The following is a 24,232-nucleotide window of genomic DNA, read 5'->3' on the forward strand; positions in this document are numbered from 1 at the left end:
TCTTGACAAAAATGGAATTTCATGAAGGGGTGTGTGTGTGTGTGTGTGTGTGTGTGTGTGTGTGTGTGTGTGTGTGTTTCCGTAAGGAAATTTAAGTCAAGGTCTTACACATGTTATGCAAGTGCTCTACCACTGAGCTATAACCTCAGGGCCATAGAAGTATTATCTCCAAGTTTAAGTCCTGAGATATTTGCATCTAAATCACCTAGAACAGTAGTTCTCAACCTGCGGGTTGTGACCCCTTTGAGGTCTCATATCAGATATCCTGCGTATCAGATATTTACCTTACGATTCGTAACAGTAGCAAAACTACAGTTATGAAGTAGTAAGGAAATAAATTTACGGTTGGAGGTCACCACAGCACGAGGAACTGATTAAAGGGCCGTAGCATCAGGAAGGCTGAGACCCACTGACCTAGAAATTATGGTGAATATAAAAATACCCTGAGACCTACTGCTGACTAAAATGTTTTCACATTTTGTTTTTACATGTGTATGCACTTTTGTCTCTGTGAGTACATGTACACATGAGTGTGCAGGTGCCTGTGAAGGCCAGAGGAGGGCATCAGAGCCCTTGGAGCTAGAGTTACAGGCATTTCTGAACTTCCCAATGTGCATGGGAAAACCTAACACCATATAGCCCTGAGTGAGCAGTAAATGCTCCTAGCTGCTGAGCCATCTCAAGCCCCAAGGATTTTTTAAGTTAGTCCATTCCTTTGTTTTGAGAGTAGCACAGACATAGGGTTTCAGTCTACATATACACAACCTCTTAGGTTTCCACTCTGGGGATACCCACTCCTTGAGTCTTCTGCATTTAAGTCACTGTCTTGGACCTTTTGTTTCTTCTCTATACTACCTGTGTTTAGAAAATACCAGCAATAGGAACACAAACACATTCTTCAAGACAGTTTTCAGGCCTTTTTTGATAGAATGAAAGGTTGGTTGCAGAGCCCAAAGAACCCTTGAGAAGCTCATTAGAAGACACCGACTTGCTCCCACTAAGGGGCCTGCCCACGGTGTCCGTAGCCCCGCCTCTGAAGGGAGTGTCCAGCAGCTGGCTGCCAGACTCCCACCCACATCCAGCGCAATTGCCCATGACCGTTATAGGCTTGCCCTTGGGCTTCCTGATGCTCAAAGCCTGCCTTGCATTTTCCTTCCCAAAGTAAATGTAACCCTGAGAGATGAGAACCCACCTGAGAGCCAGGAGTCATTCACTCTTCCTTCCTCCCTTGTCTGCTAACTTCTACAGCCCTGTGTGCCCAGCTCTTCCTCCTCATCTTCCTGACAAAATCCTGGCTCTTCACGGTGCCTTCCTACAGGAATTTTCCACAGAGAGGCTCCCCGCATGAACTTTCTAAGAGGCTTATACCTCTGGGGTTAGCTTGGACCTTGGACTCACCTTGCTCTGTCTTTTGAGTTGTCTTGCCTTGTTTGCTGAATTGCTCTGAAGGGTATCAGCTGTCTCTCAGAAGTTAGCATCTGTCAGGGGCCAGGACCAACACTATTCTTTGTGTGTGTGTTCATTGTCAGCTGGTCTTGTTCAGCTTACACCTTCTCTTGCGTTGCTAATAGAAGAAATGAATGCTTGCTGTGAATGGGTTCGTTCCCCCATCCCCTCATCTGAACTCCATTTTGGTCTCCCATACCTTATAGAAATAGATCTGTTCTTGAAGGTTTTCCCATTCTTCCTGGGAATAGCCACCATCCTGGAGACTATGGCATAAGTGGGGCTGAAGATTGATGTATAGCATAGCATGTATGTGTATGCAGGAGCCTGTGTGGTCGTGTGTGCAGGTGCACATGTGTGCAGGTTAGAGGAGGATCTTGGAAGATGAGCAGTAGACCTCTATTTCGACGGCAGTGAGGCCCATCAGAGTTGTAGGTAGGTTGTAGGTGGGCTAGCTCAGCCTCTCATGACCTCCTTAGAACCTAGGAGTGCTTGTGGTGACCTCAGCAGTGTGGTTCAGGTGTGATTCTTGGGACTCTTAAATTCCATGGCACAGAGAATTGCACAATGCACTTTGCCCCGAGAAGTCTGTGGCATTGTTTTTTTTTTTCTTGGTTCATTTTTCTCTTTCCATTCAGGATTCTCCTAATGAGTGAGTAAGTGAAAAATTCTTCCTCCTTTTTTTTTTGTAATTTTAATTTATTCTGCTTTAAAAAAAAAAGGAAAGGAAAAGAATCTAGGCATTGTCAAAATATTTGCTTAATCTTGCAGATTTGGAAAGTTGTGTAGCCTCTCGCTCTGACAGACCAGAACAATGGTCATTAAATGAGAAGCAGATGTGAGAAAGAGTATGTAATAAAAGCCTTCTATTATGGGCTGTGAGGGGAAACATTCGTTGTTAACAGAACACAGTAAGCGTTATGGAATAAATCAGAAGGAAACCATTCTCAATTACTGTACAAAGATAATTAAAGTCTACCGCACTCATTAAGGTCTGTTTATATCTCTTTCTGTTTGTGTACAAACATATGCACATAGTTAAATATTTTCTATTGTTTTTTTTTTTCTGGCGATGCTAACTTCAGAGTCGAATTCTTCCAAATTTAACTTTTGTCTGTGTATCACGAGAAAGTTCAGTCTCTGGGATCTGAAGTCTCAGCTCTCCCCTCTTTCTTGGTTTGACTTTATTGTTCTTGAGTGACTTCTGAATGTCCAAGCATGAAGCCTGATTTCTTCTGGTAGGTTTTTTCCCTCTGGGTCTGTTTTCTGAGTAGCCTCCACCAAGACTTTTCTCCTCTGCTTCAAAAGAGAAAATTCCTGTCCCTGAACTTGAAAATATCCCAAATGGTACCTGCACATAAGCATTCCCGAGGGACACAGCTTGTCAGTCATTTGGATAGAGTTCTTGAGTATGTCTGACGTGAAGAGTGAGCGATGGGTGGAGTCTCCCTACCACATGGTATCCTCCCTCGTGGTATTCTGTGAATGCCCCAGAAATAGTCACTGGCCAGTGAGTTGTGATATCTTGGATGGGCATCAACGGTTGTTTTTACAGAGGGAACAACAACCAGCTATAAGTATCATTCACAGTGATCAGCCAGTCAACCAGAAAAACAACAGTCATCCGCCATTGCCCATGAGTAACTTCTGCTTGACTCTGCCTAGGGGATTATGAGGAAATGTGACTGACACCTGCTGTTAAAAGTCTTTCAAAAATTGTTTTCCGTGGTTAAGTAAATCAAGACTTCTCATTTGGGGGCTGGAGAGATAGCTCAGTGGTTAAGAGTGTGTACTGCTCTGTCAGAGAACCGGAGTTTGAATCCCAGCACTCACAAACGACTAAAACCCCAGTTCCAAAGGATTTGATACCCAAATTCTGACCTCCATGACTTCATGACTTGCACACAGACTGAACACACCACACACACACACACACACACACACACACACACACACACACACAGTCTTTAAGACAATCAGAATCTAAATATAATTTCAACCCTTTCCCCCTCTTTTACTCTATGTAATTATATATACTTACGGCTCACTTTTATCTCTCCCTAAAGTTTTCGTTCCCTCCCTCCCTCCTTTCCTCCCACCCTCCCTCTCCCTTCCTTCCTTTCTCCCTCCCTCCCTCTCTTCTTTCTCTTGCTTGCTCACCTGTGGTAGGGTATCACTTTGATGTGGTCCAGCATGGCATCCTCTTGCCTGGGCTTCCTGAGTGCTGGGATTCCGAGCACACGTTTTCCTTCCCAACATCAGTTTTCCCAAGCAGTCTGGATGGTTTAACCCAGTTAGTCTTAGCAGAATTAAACCAGCACATCAGCCACTGGTATTTTGACAGAACTTTAGCCCAGTCTCAGTAGTCTTGAAAGTCTTTATTCTGGATGTGAACTCTCCACAGACCTGCAAATGGCAAGGATAGCTGAAATTTCTCTACACTATAGTAAGGCTAAGGGAAGTAGACGAGATTAATTTTGATATGTTGTAGTTAACCTGATCTGTGTAAAGTGGTGTTTTCCTTCCAACCTGTAACATACGAAATAGTTGCCTGGACACTTTACCCTTCTCATTTAGTAAAAATGCTAAGTTTTAAGCTTGTGCACACTTCATTTCAGGCCAGCCACATGTCACGTGCTATAGTAGTCACATGGGTTGGAGGTGACTAAACTGGGCAGTGTACCAAGTAATTGATGCTTGGAGAAGACGAAGTCTATACACTGGGGTGCCTCGTTTGCGTGACACTACCTCAGTTACTTAACGAATAAAGTTTCCCAAACAGTTAGTGATGGCTCTAGGCCAGTTCATTGCTACTCTATAACTGTAATGTTTCTACTCCCATGGATTCTACTATAAATACCTGAGATGTAGGATATTTGATTTGTGGCCCCTGTGACAGGGCCATTCGATCCCCAAAGGGATTCTGACTCAAATGATGAGAACCATTGCTTTAGAAGAACACGGTGGGTTTTACAATCAATTGATGGTTAAACTGCAAGACTTCCAGAAATAATTGGGCCTCATTGCTGCACCGGCTCCCACCCTTGCTGCCTAAGGTCAGCTCCTGCCTCATGGACTGTTCAACTTACCGTGTCTCTCCTGGCTTGTGCTGTGACGTCATCTCAGAGCCTAAATCAGTCCAAGGGCAGCCATCATTGTGCACAGACTCCTTGCCGTAGAGCTAGGATGTCAGGGACTTCTAATCTGATCTCTCTCGGTTTGAGCAGCTCAGTGACAGGGAATTCAATTGCTGATGGGAATCTCTCCTCCTTTGTGAAGTGGGAAGCCTGATGCCTACCTCATGGAATTGGCTGAGGAAGGAGAACTGAGCTCCTGGCAAACATGCAGTATACAGGTAATAAGGGATGGCTCATGTCATATGCACCATTTCAACATGCAGATTTGTACAGATGTGAATGTGTGATGGCAGTTACCATAGTGTCCTCCTTCCACAGAGGGGACCATTATATCACTCTCGGGTCCATTCATGACAGCCGGACTCCATAGCTTATGCTCAGATATCAAGACATTTCCGGGAGAAGTTAATATCTGGGCCATATTGGAAAACGTCTAAGTGTTTGCCAACTTAGTTCTGACCACTTTACGTTTTTAGCATTATTATATAAATACATAATGCTTTTTACTATCTGTGCTTGGTCTAACCTGGGCTCAGTATTGTAGCTTTTTGTTGTCACCCAAATAAGCGAAACAGGCATATTTTAGTGTAGTCTGTTTACAGGATATAGCTAATATCCTTACTGTACATTCCCCCAGACTCTTCTGGTTTTCTCAACATTTGATTTCTGATTACTTTTTCTAGTTTCCAAGCTTAAGTTACTCTTGCATGGACTTAGTCTCATGCACAGAAGGACATGGAGGCATTGTGTGTGTGTGTGTGTGTGTGTGTGTGTGTGTGTGTGTGTGTGTGTGTTGGAGAGCACTCTGTCCACTATACATTGCTTTTGATATATCTGGGCTATGTATTTTTAGCCCAGTATCCAAAAAAGTGGGAGCCACACTGGTTGAATGTGGGGTGAACCTCTTGGAACTGTGTCCCTGTCATTCCCAGTGCTTTGTGCATGCTGCCTGCAATGTTGCTAACTACTAAGTTAACTGCAGTATTCTTTGTGGATAGATAGACCATTGTTGAAGCATTTGAATACAGCTTTTATGAAGTCTGTCCTTTCCCAGTATACTCCCCTGTGATGTAAAAAGATACTGTTTTAGGGACAAATCCTGCTAGATAATAAGGGATTAAAGAACTATTCTCAGCAGGGCATGGGAGGAAAAACTTCTTTCAGTTATTCAGAAGGGAGGTAAGAGCAGCACCCTAAACATCTCTGTATCATACACAACCATCTGTGTAGAATCTTCTACATGGGGATGCCATCGAGGTCTGCCAGATGACTCAGTCTGTAAAGTGCTTGCAATGTGAGCATAAGAACCCCACATTTCATCCCCACAATGCACTTAAAAATCGAGTGTAGTGTTGTGCACTTGTGATCTCCACACTGGAGAGAGAGAAGTGACGACAGGAGGCGCCCTGGGGCAAGCTGGCCAGCCAGTCTGAAAGATACAGCCAGTGAGAGACTAAGTCTCAAAATCAAGGTCAGTGGCTCCCTAGGAACAGCACTTGAGGCTGACCTCTGGCCTCCACACGTGCACACACAGAGGGGCACACATACACACATAATACATACATATAGTCACACACATTCTCATACAAATATCTATGCACACACATGCACACACACAGACACACACTGGCTTCTAACCATTTCTGAGGTTCACCTTCTTTCTCAGTCACTACCATGAAGGAACAAGAAGTAACTGATTTACCCTTTCGTGCATTTGTCCTTTATGATCATGTGCATGTGCCAGTCACACATTTACAGATTTCCTTCCTTCCCTCCTTTCATGTAGAGACAGAATCATACTATATCACATACTTGTATTATTTCATACAGCAATGCATCATCACACCTATGCAGGAGTAGCTAGAGCTCTAACCCTTACCCCCATCTGAATTTACTGATTTTGTGTGTATGATGTGTATATGTGTGTTGTATATGCGATATGGGTGATGTGTATGTGATGTGTATGTATTTGATGTGTATGTGATATGTGTATGTGTTGTATGTCTGTGATATATTTGTATGATGTGTGTGCAGTGAATGCATATATGATGTGGGTATAAGTTATATGTATGTAGTCTGTTTGTGTATGTTCATACATGTAGGCACACATGTGCCACAGCCTGTGTGTGGAGGTCGGAGGACAACCTCCCATGCCAATCCTTGTCCCCCACTTTATTTGGGTCAGAGTCTCTTGGGACTCACTGCTGCACACAGCCAGCTAGCTGCCATGAGCTTCTTCCTACTCTCTTGTCTCTTCCTCTCCTCCCCTGCCCCATGACACAGAACCCAAAGATCACAGATGTGAGCTGCCGTCCCCATATTTTAAGTACGTTCTGGGTACCCCAATTCAAATTGTGAGGCTTGAACAGCAAGCACTCACTCACTGGACCATCTTCCCAGCCCTACTGAAATGAGGGTTAATACCTCATATGTGAAAATCCAGAATACACACATAGCCACATTGCATTTCATGACTTTAGCAACACTATTCCAGGACGATGGTTACTTGCTGAGCTAAGTCAACTGTCAGTTCAAATATATATCTGAGTTAAAACCAGAGCACAGAAAGGTCCCCACTGGGTGTAGAGCATAATAGAACCAATTCAAATAAATGAACTAGAGGCATTATCTGTTGTGGGCCTTGATGGGGATGAAGAGATAGGGTGTCCTTCACCCTCATGCTGAAATGAGAAAGATGGAGAATCACACTGTTAGACATACCTTATCGTTCCCCTGAGCTAGGTTCCAGAAAGAGTCTTTCTAGTTCCAGCTAGCTAATAATACTTTGGTTTTCATATTATTATATGATTTCTTTTCTTATCCTTTGCCATTGCTTAACGGTTGTCAAGAGGCTAAAAATGAGGAAATAAATTTAATTTAGTTCATTAAAGAGTCACCTATTCCCATGACATTTTAAGCAGTGTCTTTTAAAATCTAGTGAGACATATGTGTGTGAATGCATGTGTGTGTGTGTGTGTGTGTGTGTGTTTGTGCATGTGTGTGCCTGTGCATATATGAGCGTGTGTATGTTACAGAGGAAAATCTACTCTCCAAAATGCTTACAGCCAGAACTATTTCTGGCTTGAGATTTACTTTTGGATTGGGGAATTTCTGCATTATATAATGAGCTGTCTTGAGGATAGGAGCCAAGCCTAAACAAAAATTCATTTACATTTTATATACACCTGATAAACACAGCCTAAGGGCAGTTTAATATATTTTTAGTAAGCCTACATTTTTCCTGTGACCTGTCACATGAGATAAACCATGAAATATCCACTTGTAGCTGATGACATGTTGGGACTCAAAAAACACCAGGGTTTTTAAATTGTTAACATACATACCCTGAACTGAACACTTTTATAAGCTTATGGGTATATCTTTAAATGTTCTGTAATTGCCATTAAGGGCTTGAAAAAAATGTACAGATGACAAGATAGTATAAAGCAGTGGCTCTTAGCCTGTGGGTCGTGACCCCTTTGGGGTTGCACATCCGATATCCTGCATATCAGATATTTACAAGACAATTCACAACAATAGCAAAATTAGTTATGAAATAGCGATAGAAATCGTTTTATGGTTGGGGGACGCCACAACATGAGGAACTGGAGTAAGGGGTCCCAGCGCTAGGAAGGATGAGAACCACTGCTATAAAACAAAAGTTGTCAGTTATATCAATGGAAACAATTCATTTCTGAGGGTCACTAGCCTGGCGCTCACCAGTTTGGTTGGGCTGCCCGACCAGCAAGTCCCAGAGAACCAATGACCTATATGGAATAACATGTGGATTCTGAATCTAGGTTTGTTTTTTTTATTATTATTATTGATTTGGATCCTGGGAATTGAACGCAGGTGCTCACACTTGCACACCCAGCATTGTACCAACTGTGCTGGCTACCCAGCTCCAGAATGAGCTTTTGACCATATGATTCCTGTTCCTCTTCCCGCTGCTTCCTTAAAACCTTCACAGGAATCCGTCCGGGGTTAGGACAGGCAATGCATTGACACAGACACAGGACCCTGTGGAGCTTCTCCCTGCTCTGCTGCCCTTGGCCTGATCTCATGGCCAACAATCCCTATGACATGCCATTGTGCATGTCCCTATGACATGCTCCCTCTAAGGACATGACCTAGGCCCCTCAGCCCATCACCTCCCTGGTGTTGTTCACTAGCTTTATAGATTATGGTGTCCACTTCAGACAATTTGTTCAACATAACTCATTGTTCCCAGTGTGTTCACAATGGTGTATTACCATAGCCTTGATTCCATTTGAGAGTATTATCATCACTGCCCAGAAGTGACTTGACCCTGATCAGCAGTCCCTCTTCATGCCTGTCCCTTAGCTCTTACTTTTCATCCTTGGCCCTCACCACCACTATTCCCCATACCCTGCTCTAGATAATCAACAACCTACTTTGTGTCCCTGTAGCCCTCCCTGTTTGGGATGTTTTATACAAATGAATCACACAGTTTCACCTAGCCTTTCATCTGTGTGGCAGTGTGAACCCACATCCATTTTCTCTTTGAGGCTGATTGTACTTCACTGTACAGTTGTACCCCCTATTTCTCTACCTGTTTGTCAGAGGATAGATATTTGGGCCAGTCTTCCCACCTTGAGTCAGGCATCCCTTTCTCAGACATGTTCCCTGAGGCACCTGCAACTTCTGTCCTGGGTCTCTCTCTAGCATCGTCGTTTATGAGTGCGGTGTTACCTTTATGTGCAGGATTCTCACTCTAGCTTAATGTTGGTGTCTTCTGCCCGACAATGAAGTAGAGTGTGGAAAGGCTGTGTCTGTTTAGAATTACTCCATGACATCCCAGCATCTACCACAGGGTGCTCTATACAATGGGGCTCTAGATATTTGTTGAATAAATTAGTCTTAATTCTGCTCATTAAAGCAATACTGGTTTTGGCAGACTGGATATCGGGACCATTTGTCTAACTTTCCTTGCCGTGTGACCTGCTCACTGTGGATGGGAAAGGTACCCCACGACCAACTTAGCTCTCTGTTCCTCTTGCCTCCAGCAGGCCTTAACCCATCTATTTTCTAGTAAAACCCAGCATTTCTAATAGATAGTATTTGAGTTAGGTTACAACAAACGGAGACATAATTACAAGAGGCAAAAGTGGAGAACCACGCTGAAACGAAACTCACTGGCACAGCTGAGGAGATGGAAAGAAAAGAGAAATCAGATTCCTCTGGCCTACGTCCATCAGTATTGGGAAACAAACGAAAAAATTAAAATGAGCTTCCTCTTTGCCATTCATGTGTTTTTGCTTGGGTTGTGGCTTTTCATGATCCCCCTTTCCGGGACACTGGCTGTAGCCATTTCTGGTGGGCTTCAGGTTGGTGGAGTTGTGGATTCTCCCAGCCTCATGCCAGGCATCACTTGTTGCGAGTTTGCAGCTGAACTCCACTGAGACTCAGGAAGAGATCGGCTTGGCCTTTGTGCCTAGTACTCTCTAGGGACCAATCCCACGTTAACAACACTGTCTGTTGGGGAAGCTACAGCTCTCCTTTTAGCTAGGAAGTCTAAAGAAGACAGTTGGAGTGGAAGAGTAAAAACCTGTTAGAAACATTGCCAGGATTAAAACACAAAACCAAAGACCAAAACCCAAAAACTTTTGCTATAACAGCACAAAGGCTAAAAGTGCTCAGCCTTGAAAGTTCTGCCATTGCTGGGTTTAATGTGTTTCTTTCTCCGAACCCTGGCTATATTTTTTTTTAAATCAGAGTAATCCTATCAAGTCTCACTAATATAGTTAGGGATCAAATGAAACAAAATAAATAAAACTTGAAGCCAATGCCAGACAGGAAGTAGGAGCAATAAATAAATTAAACCACTTCCTCTTTCATTTCTTCGACTTGTAAATTCCCTTGTGAATGAATGGCTTCAGCAGGAAGTTTTGGCCAGCCTCCCCCGCTAGGACTTCTTCCAGCCAAGACAAGAGAAAAACTGAGCAGCAGGAAGTTAGAATATTTATCAGAAATAGGAACTTCAAACTCACTTAGAAGATTCTTCATTGGGGGAATGTGAAATCAGGCAATACTCTTGGAGAATAGACATGAATACTGATGACAAATGACAGACACCTGCCCACACTGGACTGCTAGTCAATAGAAAAGATAAACAGGTATCTTTAGTTTAGTACAGGTTAGCTCACTGCCTATCAGATATACTGATGTAGTTGAATGGGGGACATTTGATGTGTCTGCAGGCCTGAAGCTTTCAAACTTCCTACTTGTGACGCAGGAAGTCAAAGACTTCTAGCAGTCAGCAAACAGCCTCACTCTTAACTGCAGTTTAATTTCTAGGGTGACAGATCACTACAGTTGATGAGGCCAAGTCTCTGTTTACATAGTTAAGTCATTGTTCTAATGTACAAAATGTAGCTGGCCCGAGAACTGTCCCCAAGCATAAGAGGTTGCCTGTCATTGGTACCTGCTCTGTCTGTCTGTCTGTCTGTTTGCTTGCTTTAGATTTATTCTCATTCCCGTAAGTCTGTGGGCATGGAATGTGTGTGCAGGTGACACCAGAAGCCAGAAGAGAGTGTTGGCTCCCCTGGAGATGAAGTTACAGGTTGGTCGTGAGCTGTTTAATGTTGATGATAGAAGCTGAACTCAAGCCAGCACTCCCCTCCTCTCCAGGCTTCTAAAGTGCTTACAACAGCACACTACAGACATTCTGACAGTTGCTATCCCAGATGAGTTTTGCCTTCTGGACAAACCCTTCTCATTATTCTGTAGTAAGAATTTGTGAGGCCCACAATTACCTGATTTCACTTCTTATGAGGTAATACGTTAAACAGGACAGCCAGCCACTGGCCTCAAGGCTGCTTCCTGCAGGAGTGTCAAATGCTAGGTACAAGGGACACAGGAAAGGGCAAGTATATGTGAGCGTCACTTTACTCCAAGAAACCCACGTCCCCAAGGCTGAAACACATTTTCATAATTCCTTTGTACAGAGAGCAAACAGAATAGCTGCCATTGTAACTCTGCTTCAAGCAATTCTCCAGAATACCATGTTCAAAGCAACATCCACTTTGGCAAATCTAATAACCTCATGAACTCCTTGGCTGCTGGGCTAGTCATCTCCATCACTGGAACAATGAACCTGATAAAATTTGGTGCCGCCTCCATTCTAAGGTGGGGTGGGGGAGGGGAGCCTGGAAGTGAATGGTTTCTAACTGTGATGGATGAGTTGCTAGGGAGTAAAATTAAATGGTCGGTAATGATTGTGGTAGCTCACAAAGACGGATGCTATTTACGAAAGCTCCGTTTTGCATGTAATCAAACGTCTATTCCCATGAGCTGGGTCATAACTCATATTCTACTTTAATGTTGGTGGGAAATGCGCTTCTCTCTGTGTGTATTATTTTTAGGATGTGTTGTGTTTCCTTGGTGCATACACAATGAGCCTGGAATCCTTAAGGAATGTGTTTAATTTGAAAGTTTCATCCTGTGGGTCTGGTTAATTCAAATACATGGCAAGGAACATTACTGTGGGCCCTGAAAGAATTCTGCACCTAGGTCCATGCACAGAGGCCGCCCCAGGCAGGGTCTCCCACACTGAGTTCCATGTACAGAGGCTGCCCCTGGCAGGGCCTCCCACACCAACTTAATAAAAGGGAGCAGGGAGGATTCTTCCTGTCTGAACTGTTTTCTTCGCTTAATTTTCTACATTCATTCTCGACCTTAATAAGCTTGACTTACGTAGAACCAGATTTCTTTTTCTTTTAGACTCTAATGGTTCCTTGAGATTCTAACAGTCATCCCAGATACCTTTCAGAGTCTGGGATCTTCGCCCCAGTAGCTCCAGGATGCCCTCTGTCCTCTGTATTCTCTCTCCCATTTTTAATCTAAAGAGTTTCTGAAGTGCATTTTTTTAAGGTGCTACAAGCTTGATGGAAAGGCTCAAAGGCAGCAGCTTTTGGAAGTGAGCAGGGTTTGCCGTGCTGTTTAGGAAGAGGAATCTTTCAGTTGCATGGTTCACAACCAGGGTCTGGGAACTGGACCCAGCAGACCCTTAAGGGACAGAAGGCCCTGGGACCTGCAATGTCTTGCAGAAAGAAAAAAAAAAAAACATTCCGCTGGTAATGGGATAAGAAGCCTTCTTCATAAATTGCATTGGCTATTTTTTTCCTCGTGGCTCTTTGCCTGTCTGTTTATTTCCTCCTTTAGTACACTCTGTGGAAACCCATAATTCCATAGTCCTCTGGGCAGGGTAATTGGGCATTCTGATCAAAGCTCGTCCAAGTCAGTAGGAGAGCGCTAGGCTCGTGCCTGGTGTGCTTGAGTATGTTAGTGTTTACAAACTGAACCCTGTGTGCTGTTGCTGCTGTGTTTTGTATTAGGCCACTGGGAGCTATCAGCTGATGAAGGAGGTGCAGTTAGAGTCATCACCTCATGTAAAACCACGAAGAGGGAGGAGTCCATGCTGGACTGAATGAAGGTGCATCTGGCCCTTACAATATCTTTACACTTGTTTAGTATGCACAAACACCATGGGAAATTGATATCTCAGCTTGGTTTTCTAGCAAAATCCAAGATGAGGATAACTGCATAGCAAGGGGAAATAAATGGACATTAAAAGTTACATCAATGACTCTCAAGGGTTACAGTTCCATGCAACTTTGAAATAAGGAGACACAGGCATGGTGCATGGTGTCTTGTCTTTCTTGGCAGGATTCTAAGTAAGATCTTATCTATCCTTTTTTTTGCACTAAGTTCAGTTTATCACTAAGGCTTGTGACTAAGAAATGGGATGCTCTGATAGCACATGTGTTTCTGTCTTGCTGGTCCAATAGCAGATGCATCAACACTCTGTTGATGGACAGTGCCATCAACAGTACTGCCATGGAGATCTAAGTGGCCCTGAAAGCTGAGCTCTGTCTCTGAAAACAGAAGAACAATGCTGGTACCATTAGGTGAGCCCCAGCAGCCACACTCGGAGAGCCCAAATGTATCTTTCTACATCTTTGCAAATTCCGTGGCTAAGTGTACATTTTCACCCATGTTCATTAAATAGCTATGCACTGAGAGCTGCCAATTTGCTTCATTTTTCTGTCAACCATGCCTCATGCACTGACTCGCTGTGGTTCCAACCATCCCACAAGATGACGATTATTGTTATGGTACTTATAGATGGGGTAACTGAAGTGAAATGTTCTGCCCCAAGACAAAGAGACCTCAAGGGACTGCCTTGATATTTGAATACGGCTGATACAACGAAGACCTGGGATCTTTCTGATTCCTCACATATGGTAGCTAAGCAAGCCCATGCTTACCTCCCAAGGTTACCTCAGGTTAGCATGTTGCTACCACACCAAGGTTGTTTACCTACACCATGCACAGTAGCCTGTGAATGAACATACTGCGGGCTGTATGCATCCCTATGTACATCACATATAACCCTCATAGTGCCACTCCACTAGTATGATGTCATGTGACTCATACACAGGTCCCTTATGGGGGCTAAACCACAGACAGCATGTTCATGTTCACAGGATTGCCCAGCACAACATATTTTCCTGGTGTGTTTATTAGTTGTGCTTCTAGGTCCTGCTCTATCACTTTTCACCTAAAGGACAATTTTGTGACAGATTCTCTTACTGAACCTGGAGCTAGGATAGCGACTAGAAGAACTCAGTAATCCTGTCTCCACCCGCCACTGTCCTAGGGTTATAGTCATGTATGTTGCCATGTCTGGCTTTTTTTCCTTCCTGTAAGTGCTGGGGATTCAAACTCAGGTCCACATGTGTATGTTACAAGTAGTCTCACCTATTAAGCCACCTCTCCAGTACCTGATCTCCTGTCTTGGGACAAAGCCCAAGACATGACCTACCATGACTCAGGACCCTCATTCTTTTTATAGTCATTCAGGTAACAAATGAAGCATCCTACCTCCAGAGTTCTGAGATGCCTAAAGATTATACCAGTATCTGGTAAGTTTCTGATTTTTACAGTGAACCGCATCCTAACTACGAGGCACAAACGACCTTATTAGTGCAAGGGTTTGTTACTCAGGAGGCTGTGAAGATAGGTGAGGGAATCGGAAATGTCCTCAGAACAAGCTGGGGTGCCCTTGAAGCTTCCTCAGCTTGGGGCTAATGTGGTTTGAGTTATTCTTTAGGGAAAAGACTCTGGCTCCGTGGTGTGTGATGGATTAGAGCAGTCTCCACAATCTAATTGTTGTAGCATGAAGCTTTGAATCAAGAAGTGAAGGGCCTTTGGTCAATATTTTTGTCTCAACAGTTCTGAATGCAAAGTCTTAAAGTGCTTCTGAGTTGTAGTGCGGGGCGAAGCTTGGTGGCTGTCACCATACATAGGCAGTATTATTATCAATAGAACTCACCTCATTCATGGCATATAAATTTAGGGCCTGCCTCATCTATCCCAGGGAGCTAAAGAGGGGGGAAAGAAATGAGACATGTCGGTGTTATAGAACTCTGATACCAGTTTTGGGGGGGACTTGAAGGGAAAATGTAGTATTCAATGCTGGCTTCACAGACACATTGCAGAGGACTACTGGTGGTATTACGCAGCAGCTCCTTGGAGTGCAAACATGGGGCTTCTGAGAAGTTGCCACTTCTTTCAGTGGTTGAGCAAGACAAATGGCAGTGCTAGACAGAGAGAGAGAGAGAAAAAAGGCCAGGAGACTGTAAGTTGAACATGGACCACACACTAGGTACCAACATCAGAGGAGTACTTTGAAGACCGGAAAAAGAATCAGGAGTGAGCTATGATGGGGAGAGAATGAAGGTACAGAGTGATTGACAGCCCTTGGAAAAGGTGATCAAACTGCTTTTATCAAAAGGGTAAGATGCACTCAGGAGAGCAGGAAAGAGAAGAAACAAATGTACAACATCATAGATGGTGTTGTCGGGGACTTGCAGTTGACCCAATGCCTCCTATTTTGAGAGGAGCACTGGTAAGATCAGTCCTGTCTGAAATAACCTTCCCTCTCTGTAGCATCTCTGCCAGTTATCAGTGGCGCTCAACTATCTAGAACCAAGACTAAGTTTCCACTTCCCTCTAAATGCCGTGTCTTATTTCTTTCGTATGTGTGTATACACGTGTGTTTATATGCGTGCATGCGTGCATGCGTGGTAGTGCTTTCACTCATACGTATATGTGTAGAGGCCAGATGACATCACCACACATCTTCCTCCATCATACTCTACCTTAGTTTTGAGACAAGGCTCTCCCTGAGCCTAGAGCTCGTGCATTCAGCTACACTGTCTGCCCTGTAAGCCCCTGAGGTCTACCCATTTTCACACCCAGTCTGTTTTTATGTGGATGCCAGATTTAGGTCCTTGTGTTTCCACGGCATACAGTGTACCCACGGAGCCACCTTTCCAGCCCATCAGTCTTGTTTCTTATAATTGTACAGACTTGTGTAAGTTAACAGACAGAATCTGCTCTGTACTTGATGAGTGACTGGCAAACATCACCAAGAATTACTGCTCAGAAGGAGAAGCTGCCCAGGGGAAGACTTTTCCCCCCCTTTAAAGGAAGGGCATGATGAAGGACAGGCATGGGGAAATTTTTGTCACTTTAAAATCTGGGCAGCAAAGCCTGAGAACAAATGGGGTTATCATGACACTGTTAGAAATTTGGGGCGAGTGATGCCGGCAATATCAATTTCAGAGGCACTGGGCTGGCGCGCTGTGTAATCTATTCCACCGGGCATGTTCCGGGAGCTGTGAAGCCACTGCAGCTTCCGTGCCTCGCAGCCACTGGGCCCTTTTGTATTAGAGAGCTTTGGAGATGTTAAGAGCATTTGGGGATCTTAGCAGAACTAAAAAAGATCCTTCCTTTCACAGCATGTATTAGATAAGATGGAAGGAAAGTCAAGGGGGAATTGAGCTCAATAAACTTGTTGTGCTGAGCCCCTCAGCCTGGACACAGAGGTTGTTGTTGGCTTTTTCAGTTACTTAGTCTCAGAAAGAGCACAGGTTAATTGGTGAGTGCATTTAGCGCGTGTTCTGGTATACACAGATGTGCGCACATGTGTATAAATACAAATCAAGTGTTCGCAGTTGTATCTGTATGTATAGGTAAGTTCATTGCATTCAGGCACATACATATGCCTTATACATGTATGTGTACTCTGAGATCAATACCTTAACATGTACATATGTACTACCCATGGGAAGATGTACTGATATCCATGTAGGCTGTGAGTTCAGTGTCTACATATATCATATATGCAGGTATATACGTACATGCAAATATCCCCAGATGAGGTAGTACCCACCGATAGTCCCAGAATTTGGAAGACAGAGACAGGAGGATTAGGAGTTCAAGGTTAGTCTTAGCTATGTCACAAGTGAGAAGGTAGCCTGGGCTACATGAGACCCTGCTTCTCAAACCATAAAGAACAGCAGTGTGATGGATTGAAAGAAACGTCCTTCACAGTCTCTGAAATCTGAACATTTGGTCCCCAGTTAGTTTGGGAAGGTTTGGTGGTAGATTTTTGCCGGAGGAGCTCTATCACTGGGAATAGAAACCTTTGCCCATTCCTAGTTCCCTCTTTCTACTTCCTTCATACCTGTACTTGAAGATTAGCTATCTCAGGGTCTGTGCTTCTGCCCCCATGCCTACCTACCACACACTGCTACCCTGCCCCTGCCAGGACAGACTCTTAATCCTCTGGGACCCTCAGCTGAAATCAACTCTTCTGCAAGTTGCTTTGCTCAGAGTGTTTTATCCCAGTGACAGAAAAACAGTGAATACAAGCAGTACCAACACCGAACAGAGACCTCTGAGTATAAAAACGTGAGGGAAATACTTGCCAGTGGACACAAATGTCCATCCCTGTGATGTAGAGACTGCCAACTCCTTTCCATTATGCGATATTCCTGTAATTTTCTGTCTCTGCTTCCTTTGTTCCCCCCTTGGTTCCCAAAGCAATCCCGAATGCTAAGAGGGGAAAGGCATCCCACAAGCTCACCCAATGCTTGCCCTCCAGCTGTCTCAGCTGCTGTAGATCCCAGCTAGAACCAAAGTGAGCCAGCCCCCTGACTCTCCTGGCTTGAAACGTCCTGTCCTTCACTGAGGAATGCCAGGTCAAGGTCCCCCTGAGTGAGTGAGCACCTGGATTAGAGTCAACTTGATCGGTTTTCTGCTCCGTCATATTTAGCACGAAAATAATGGGCTAATAAATGACCTATGGGGGCCACAGGTCATAAATAGCAAAGGCAGTTATTTGAACTTTTGAATAAGTAGTGAAGGCATTTATTCGAATTTTTTGACCAGTTTTCTGGAGAAGCAGTGCTTGTACATTCTTAAAGGGAACCTCTTCTCTCAGATAGGTCTGAGCATGACGCTTCCATAGCGTCTACACTGTTTATTTGCCTTGAAACCCCTTTGCTCCTCGGGTGACATAACCCACGAGCTCACATACTCCGGAGCCAGACTGAAGCTGGATTTCACGGTAAAGCTTTGCTGGAACACCGGTTAGAAAAAGAAGGGACATATGTTTGTCTCCAGGAAGGTTAGGAATGGAAATCAATGCAAAAATATGCTTTCTGGCAAGTTGTCACTTTTAATATGAAGTCAGAAAACCCAAGACAGCTTTGTTTTCCTTTTTCGTTTTTGTGGGGGCGGGGGGCATGGTGGGAGGTGGGGACTTGTAGCTGATCTTCTTTTCTTGCTTCCTGGTTTTTGCTAGAAAGAAACGTGTTCCTTTCCCACCCACCGCCGCTCCCCTGAGCTGCAATATCTGTCCAAGCTCATCCTTTTAAGTGCTCAGTCCTAGAGAAAGGAGAATAAAGGAGCCAACCGTGATTTAAAATATATATGTACTGCCTTTTTTTTTTTTTTTTTAAGCTTGCAAACTGGGATTTCTCGACTCAATTTGTGTTCTTGAGACAGTGGAGTCAAGTTTATATATAGTTTTTGATGTAGGACCTAATTAGGTTCTCAGCATATCTTAATACTTTCTGCTACATCTGCATTAAAGATACCGTTGCATACATTTGCATCTCATTTACATAAAAAGTTAGCCGTGCCTCTTTTACAACAACCACTTTCACTTGATACCATGGGCAGCAAAGTATTTCGAAAAGGCATGCAATAGTCCACAACAACTCCAAATGTGCCCTATGTTCTGTGGCATTGCCCGTGTGTGTAACTGACTTGTTCCCACGGGGCACTTAAGGTTAAATCAACAAATAAGAAGACAGTAATTGGAAAAAGTCTGAATTATGTGATGTATTCAGCTTGGGAGAGAAGGGCCTGACTGATGTTTTTATTGATGCTCTTTGCAGTTTTAGCCACAATAATAAGCCAGTGGCAATCGTAGTGGAAGTTAGTGACATGTTTCACAGAAGAGGGGCTAACCTTGCCATCAAAGCCTTCATTCATGTCCTTATTCATTCATGAGTCTTCAGATGAGTCTATGTGGGGCAACCTTATTTCCAGGTCTCCTTTAATGAGTCTCGGGCTTATCTGGGCCATTTTCCTTTAAAATTGAACATTCACCTGGGGATTATCCCAGCCCCTCATCCCCTCAGAAAGAGCTGCTTCCTGCTTTGCACTCTGGGTTTTCCAGGATGTTCTTAGGTTTTAACCCACTCCGTGACTGTCTGCCATCTTGTTACCCGCTTCTATTCTTTACCCTTTGTGGCTCCCAAACCTTTGGACAACCTTTCTAGGCATTGCTCATAAGCACCTGGATACAGCGAGCCTGCCGGCGAGGAGTAGATGCTACTAATCATGGAACCCACTGTTCGTTTTGGAGAACACACTCCTTCCTTGCAAATAATCCTAACCACACAGGTCTGGGAGTCATGACACACTTCTGCCTCCTCTTGGAGGTCCGCAGTGCAAAGAGTCACATCTTGCTATTTCCTGAGGCTGATAGGCCATGGAAGCCTTTGTTGGCATGCCCTAGGAGACCGCTCTTCCATAGTGACGTAAGTAATGAGTTTCCATAAGGACAGCAGGGACATTAACCATAAGAACCAGAGGGATGTCTTCAATAGCACAGCAGCAGCTCGGGCTTTGTGTGTGTGACTTCTTCTTATACCTGCAGAACCAAGTTCAGTGCCATGGTAGAGAGGAGACCCAGAGGAGTTAAGCAACTCCTACTTAGGATGCTAATAAGAGAAAGGGAGAGAGTTGAGCTCAGGTTGGCTCTTGTATTCAGTCTACAGTCCCTTTGTCCAACCTAACATTCCAGCCCCCAGAAGTCCCTACTTGTGAGATGGCACGATTGAAGTCCTTTCCCACTCTCCCCTGGTTTCTCCATTGTCCTCGGAAACTGTATGTATTGTACTAGAAACAGGCCCTTGGGGTGGGGTGGGGGGGTTGGGGCTGTGTTTCCCAAATACACTGCTCTGCCCATTCCAATGTAACTAAAGTTTCTTTACTTAAAATGTTTTTGGCTGAATATCTCGACTTCCGAGTGCAGCCTTACCAGCGCATTTTAAATGCTTTTCCACAATGCTGATTAAGGCATTTTACAGTTTGATGTGAATTTGTAACTGGTTTTCCAAACTGCAAGACAGGAAGGATTAAAACAACAGCAACAAGAACTAATCCTTGCCTAGTAGGAAAGTCCCTCCCCAAATCCTTGGATTAAAATAGAATCTGTCAGCAGGGTTTCCTTGTCTTTGGAGACTGAGATCGGTCTCAGGTGGGGAAGCTTCCAACACCCGGGCCTGGCAAGTCCACTCTTTAGAGGTATTGCTGTAACTCCGTATTTATTGATAGGCACACTCATTCTCTCGACGGTGGTAATTAACGGGGTGCTTACATCTTACTTTTCAGTAGTTTAATGAGCTTCAGGCTATGGGGGAGATCCGGCGGTGGCTGAGAAGCAGATGCCGGAAGAAGATGCAGAAAATGAATCGGGGTGAAAAAAAAATGAGGTTTTTAACAGATTAAAACATCTCTGATTAAAAACCACCTCAGAACAAACCTTGCTAAGGCAGGAGTGTTGAAAACTCCCTGAGATCTTTCTGGGGAGAAAAGTCCCTTTCCCTTTTCACTAACCACACTCTTGATGGTGGCTGCCCATTTGTCTTCCTAGCCTCTTGGCCCGGTCTGTGCCAGCTATGTGAAGTGAAAAATGGATCAGAAAACGGAACTTGCTCCCTGCTTGGTGCTTGTAGCTGAAGTATTTCATCATATCGGGGCTTAGAATAAGTGTGTCTAATCCGCACTTAATTTTGCCTTAAACAGCTGGACCTATGACCCTAGTTAACCTGTGCTTCCTATTCTCTCATCCGTTGGAAATGAGGTTCACAGAATACAGATTTGGAAAGGCATAAATTCTAAGGTCCTAAGAAGACAGGAATAGAAGCCAACGTGACCTCAATATATCAGCAGCAAAGCTGAAGTGCAATGGGGACAAATGGAAGGTAGGATGTGATGTCCACTGGGTGACCTCACAGAGTGCACTTGCCAGACACTGGGTGGCAAGAAAGCCTCTTGCTTGTTGACACGAGGAACCTGCACCGGTGACTGGAGGACCTGCTAGGAACAAGGGAGCAAGCCAAGCATCTTGCCCCCGTTAGCTCGCAGCTACCCTGCTGTCACCTGCAGGAACCAGCTAGCCAGCTCTGTGCCGTTTGTTTTCTCACTTTCTAGATGTGGAAGTGGTGGTGCAGGTCAGTAAAATAACTCTCTCAAGTGTTCCGTTAGTCAGTGACTTAGCCAGCTTTAGACCGTGCTCTTTCCACTTGACCGAGAACAATTCATTATAGAGTCCTTAATATAGAGCCGTGCGTTAAAAAGTTCCTGAGTGTATTAACTCTGATTTTAGCTCAAGAATGAGAAGTGACAATGTTTTTGGTGCGCTATACATTAATTGCGATTTAAAAGAAAACAATGATTAAGAGAAACTGAAACAAGTCCAAAGAGCAGCAAAAAAGGAAGCTGAGACAGTCAAACCAGGTAGGTTTCTTAGGGAAAGCTCAAGGTGTTTGGGAGTGTTTAGCCAGAAGGAGTGCAGCTATAGGCTGAGGGACGGACTCATGGCCTAGAAACAGCTTAAGCCAATAAAGAAGATTTACATTTTACACAAATATTTGCAGTGTACAGAGCATTTCCAGGTCAGGCATCTTGGTTTCTCACACCATCATCGGGGGCAGGAGTCCGCAAAGCATTTCTGTAAAGAGCTAGAGAGTTAAATGTGTTTAGCTTGGCGGGCCACATACTCTCTGTCACTCCACTGTGCTGTCCTAAGTCACAGAAGCAGCCAGAGCTGGCTCCAAAGCAGCTAAGTACAACTGTTACCCAATAAAACTTTATTTATAAAAAGGAGTGACAAGCCAGATTTGGCTCACAGATCATGGGCCAAACATGAAGTTATTATGAACACCAAAATATGAAAGAAGATATTCATAGGTACTTTTCATATGTAAAATCTACACATGAAATCATAAGCATGTATTTTTCACGCCTGTGAAATTGAAGGCAAATGAATCCCTATGACATAGGTGAGGGAAGTAGAGGTCAGAAAAGTGACTCCGCTTGTCTAGCAATGGGCTCTGGGACTAGACTCTTCCTTCTCTGGGTCAAGCTGTGTTGCTCGATGCCCTCAGCTCAGCTTGTATTGCCATAGAGATTTCAGTATAGTTTATCATCTCACGAGACTGTCAGTGGCTTATGGGGGGAATTAAATTTGGAGCCTGTGAATCAAGAGATTTGACAGCAACCTGATGTAGTAAATGGTGTCTACCTGGCATTTGAGAAAGGGCGTGTTGTCCAAAACATTCAAGGACTGGGGGACGCAACTCCCATCTAGAGCGATTCTCTGGTATGTGTGAGGCCTTGAGTTTAGTTTCCACCACAGGAAACAAGAAAGCAAGCAAAAAGGGGAGAGGGAAAGGAGAAGAAGAGGAAAGAAGAAAAACAAATATTTGTGAATCTGAATTTTCTATTATTAGGTTATCTTTTGGAGACAAGTTGATTTCATATGGAGGACGGTGTTTCTGTCCTTGGAGGGAACATAGAAAGTAGTTTACTAGTTCATTCCTACACTTACCTCATTGGAGCTGAGTTTTAATGAGCAAAGGCTGGGGTAGAAAAGCTAAACGGCTGGAGGAACAACTTAGTGTTCCTGGGGCCTGCAGGGTAGGGCGGAAGGCTGTAAGCAGACGTTGTATAATTGGAGCGTTCCATAGGAACAGGTGGGGGAAATTAATATTGTCAGCTAAATTCACTGCATGCACAGAGCCATCTTCTTGTTCACATTCTTGCTGTGGCTCCTGCTGAGCCTGGCGAGGCTGAGCACCCGCACGGAGCCTGCCCCGAGGAGCACGGTCCCTGTGCAAAGCCGTCTATTCGTGGACTGCCACACCCTTTGAATTCATGCAATAGATACTTCAGTATCTGGGAAATGACCTCCAGCATGGACCCTTGAATGGAGATCCCCTCTCCGCCTCCTACAGTGTGAACCCCAGATCCTACACGTCTGCCAGCCAGCTGGATACTGAAGATCCATGGCCAGCGGTTCCCCCATCCAAACACAAAACAAACATCGTCCTTCAAACAATCCATGAGTAAAGTGCCCTGATCAGACATGAGAGGTGGGGACATTGAGGCTTAGAGGCTCCCAGTAAGAGTTGCTGAGATGGCTCGTCAGAACCTGGCTTTCTGGGAGGTGTGAGTGAAGGGCCCCCTTCTTGGGCATCTCTGGGATTCCTGGGTGGTTGGACAGGTGCGAGTCTTCTCTATGTGTTCACTTGGTTTTTCATCCCTCTGTCAAAATACCTAAGAGAAAAGGCCACTTTAAAAGGGAAAGGCTTATTTGTTTGCAGAGGTTTCCATTCGTGATGGCTGGCTTTATAGTTTCTGAGCCTGCTATGAGACCGATCATAGTAGATGGGCATGGGGACTCAAAGCTGTTCCCTTCCTCACAGCCAGGAAGCAGAGAGGGAGGAAAGGGCCTTGCACAGGATGTGCTCCTCAAAGGCAAGCCCTTAGTGACATATTTCTTCCAGCTAGGCCCTACCCTCCCATTAGTGCACAAACCCATCAGTGAATTCATCCCATGACCAATTCTGAGCCCCGATGTTCCCATTCCCTCTCAATAACTGGACCTACCCGAGGCCTCTAGCACACAGCCTTTGGGGTTCCATTTTATATCCAAACCGTCACACCATGCAATAAGCTTCCTAGGTTCCTCCTGATAGAGGTGGATGCTGAGGTGAGACCTGGAGAAAACAAGGCAGGCTCCCTGCAAGTGGGTGTCCATTCTTCATGAGGCTCCATGAGCTGAACTGTGGATGAAGAGCGTTTGCCTCTGTTTATCCATGGAAGCTCTAAGTGGGCACTGTAACAAACATGGTCAAGCCTGGGCTGATTGGGGTTCAAACCTATAAATTAGAATGTTCCTGAGCCTGCTTCTCAGCAATGCCAGAGTGGTCCAGTAAAAGGTGAAGTAGCTATTTCCTCCTCCTCCTCCTCCTTTTCCTCCTCTTCCTCCTCCTCCTCTTCCTCCTCTTCCTCCTCCTCCTCTTCCTCCTCTTCTTCCTCCTCCTCCTCCTGTTCCTCTTCTTCCTCCTCCTCCTCTTCCTCCTCCTCTTCCTCCTCCTCCTCCTCCCTCCTCCTCCTCCTCCTCTTCCTCCTCCTCTTCCTCCTCCTCTCTTCCTCCTCCTCTTCCTCCTCCTCCTCCTCCTCCTCTTCCTCCT

General features: G+C 44.6%; 1 protein-coding gene across 2 annotated transcripts in view; it reads left to right on the plus strand.

The window, feature by feature from the left end:
- Positions 1–24,232, plus strand: part of Rora (RAR related orphan receptor A) — a 722,958-nt gene that overhangs the window by 193,091 nt on the left and 505,635 nt on the right. The gene's annotated exons all lie outside the window — the stretch shown is intronic.

This window comes from Rattus rattus, chromosome 8, assembly GCF_011064425.1.
Source record: "Rattus rattus isolate New Zealand chromosome 8, Rrattus_CSIRO_v1, whole genome shotgun sequence".
Taxonomy (NCBI): Eukaryota; Metazoa; Chordata; class Mammalia; order Rodentia; family Muridae; genus Rattus; species Rattus rattus.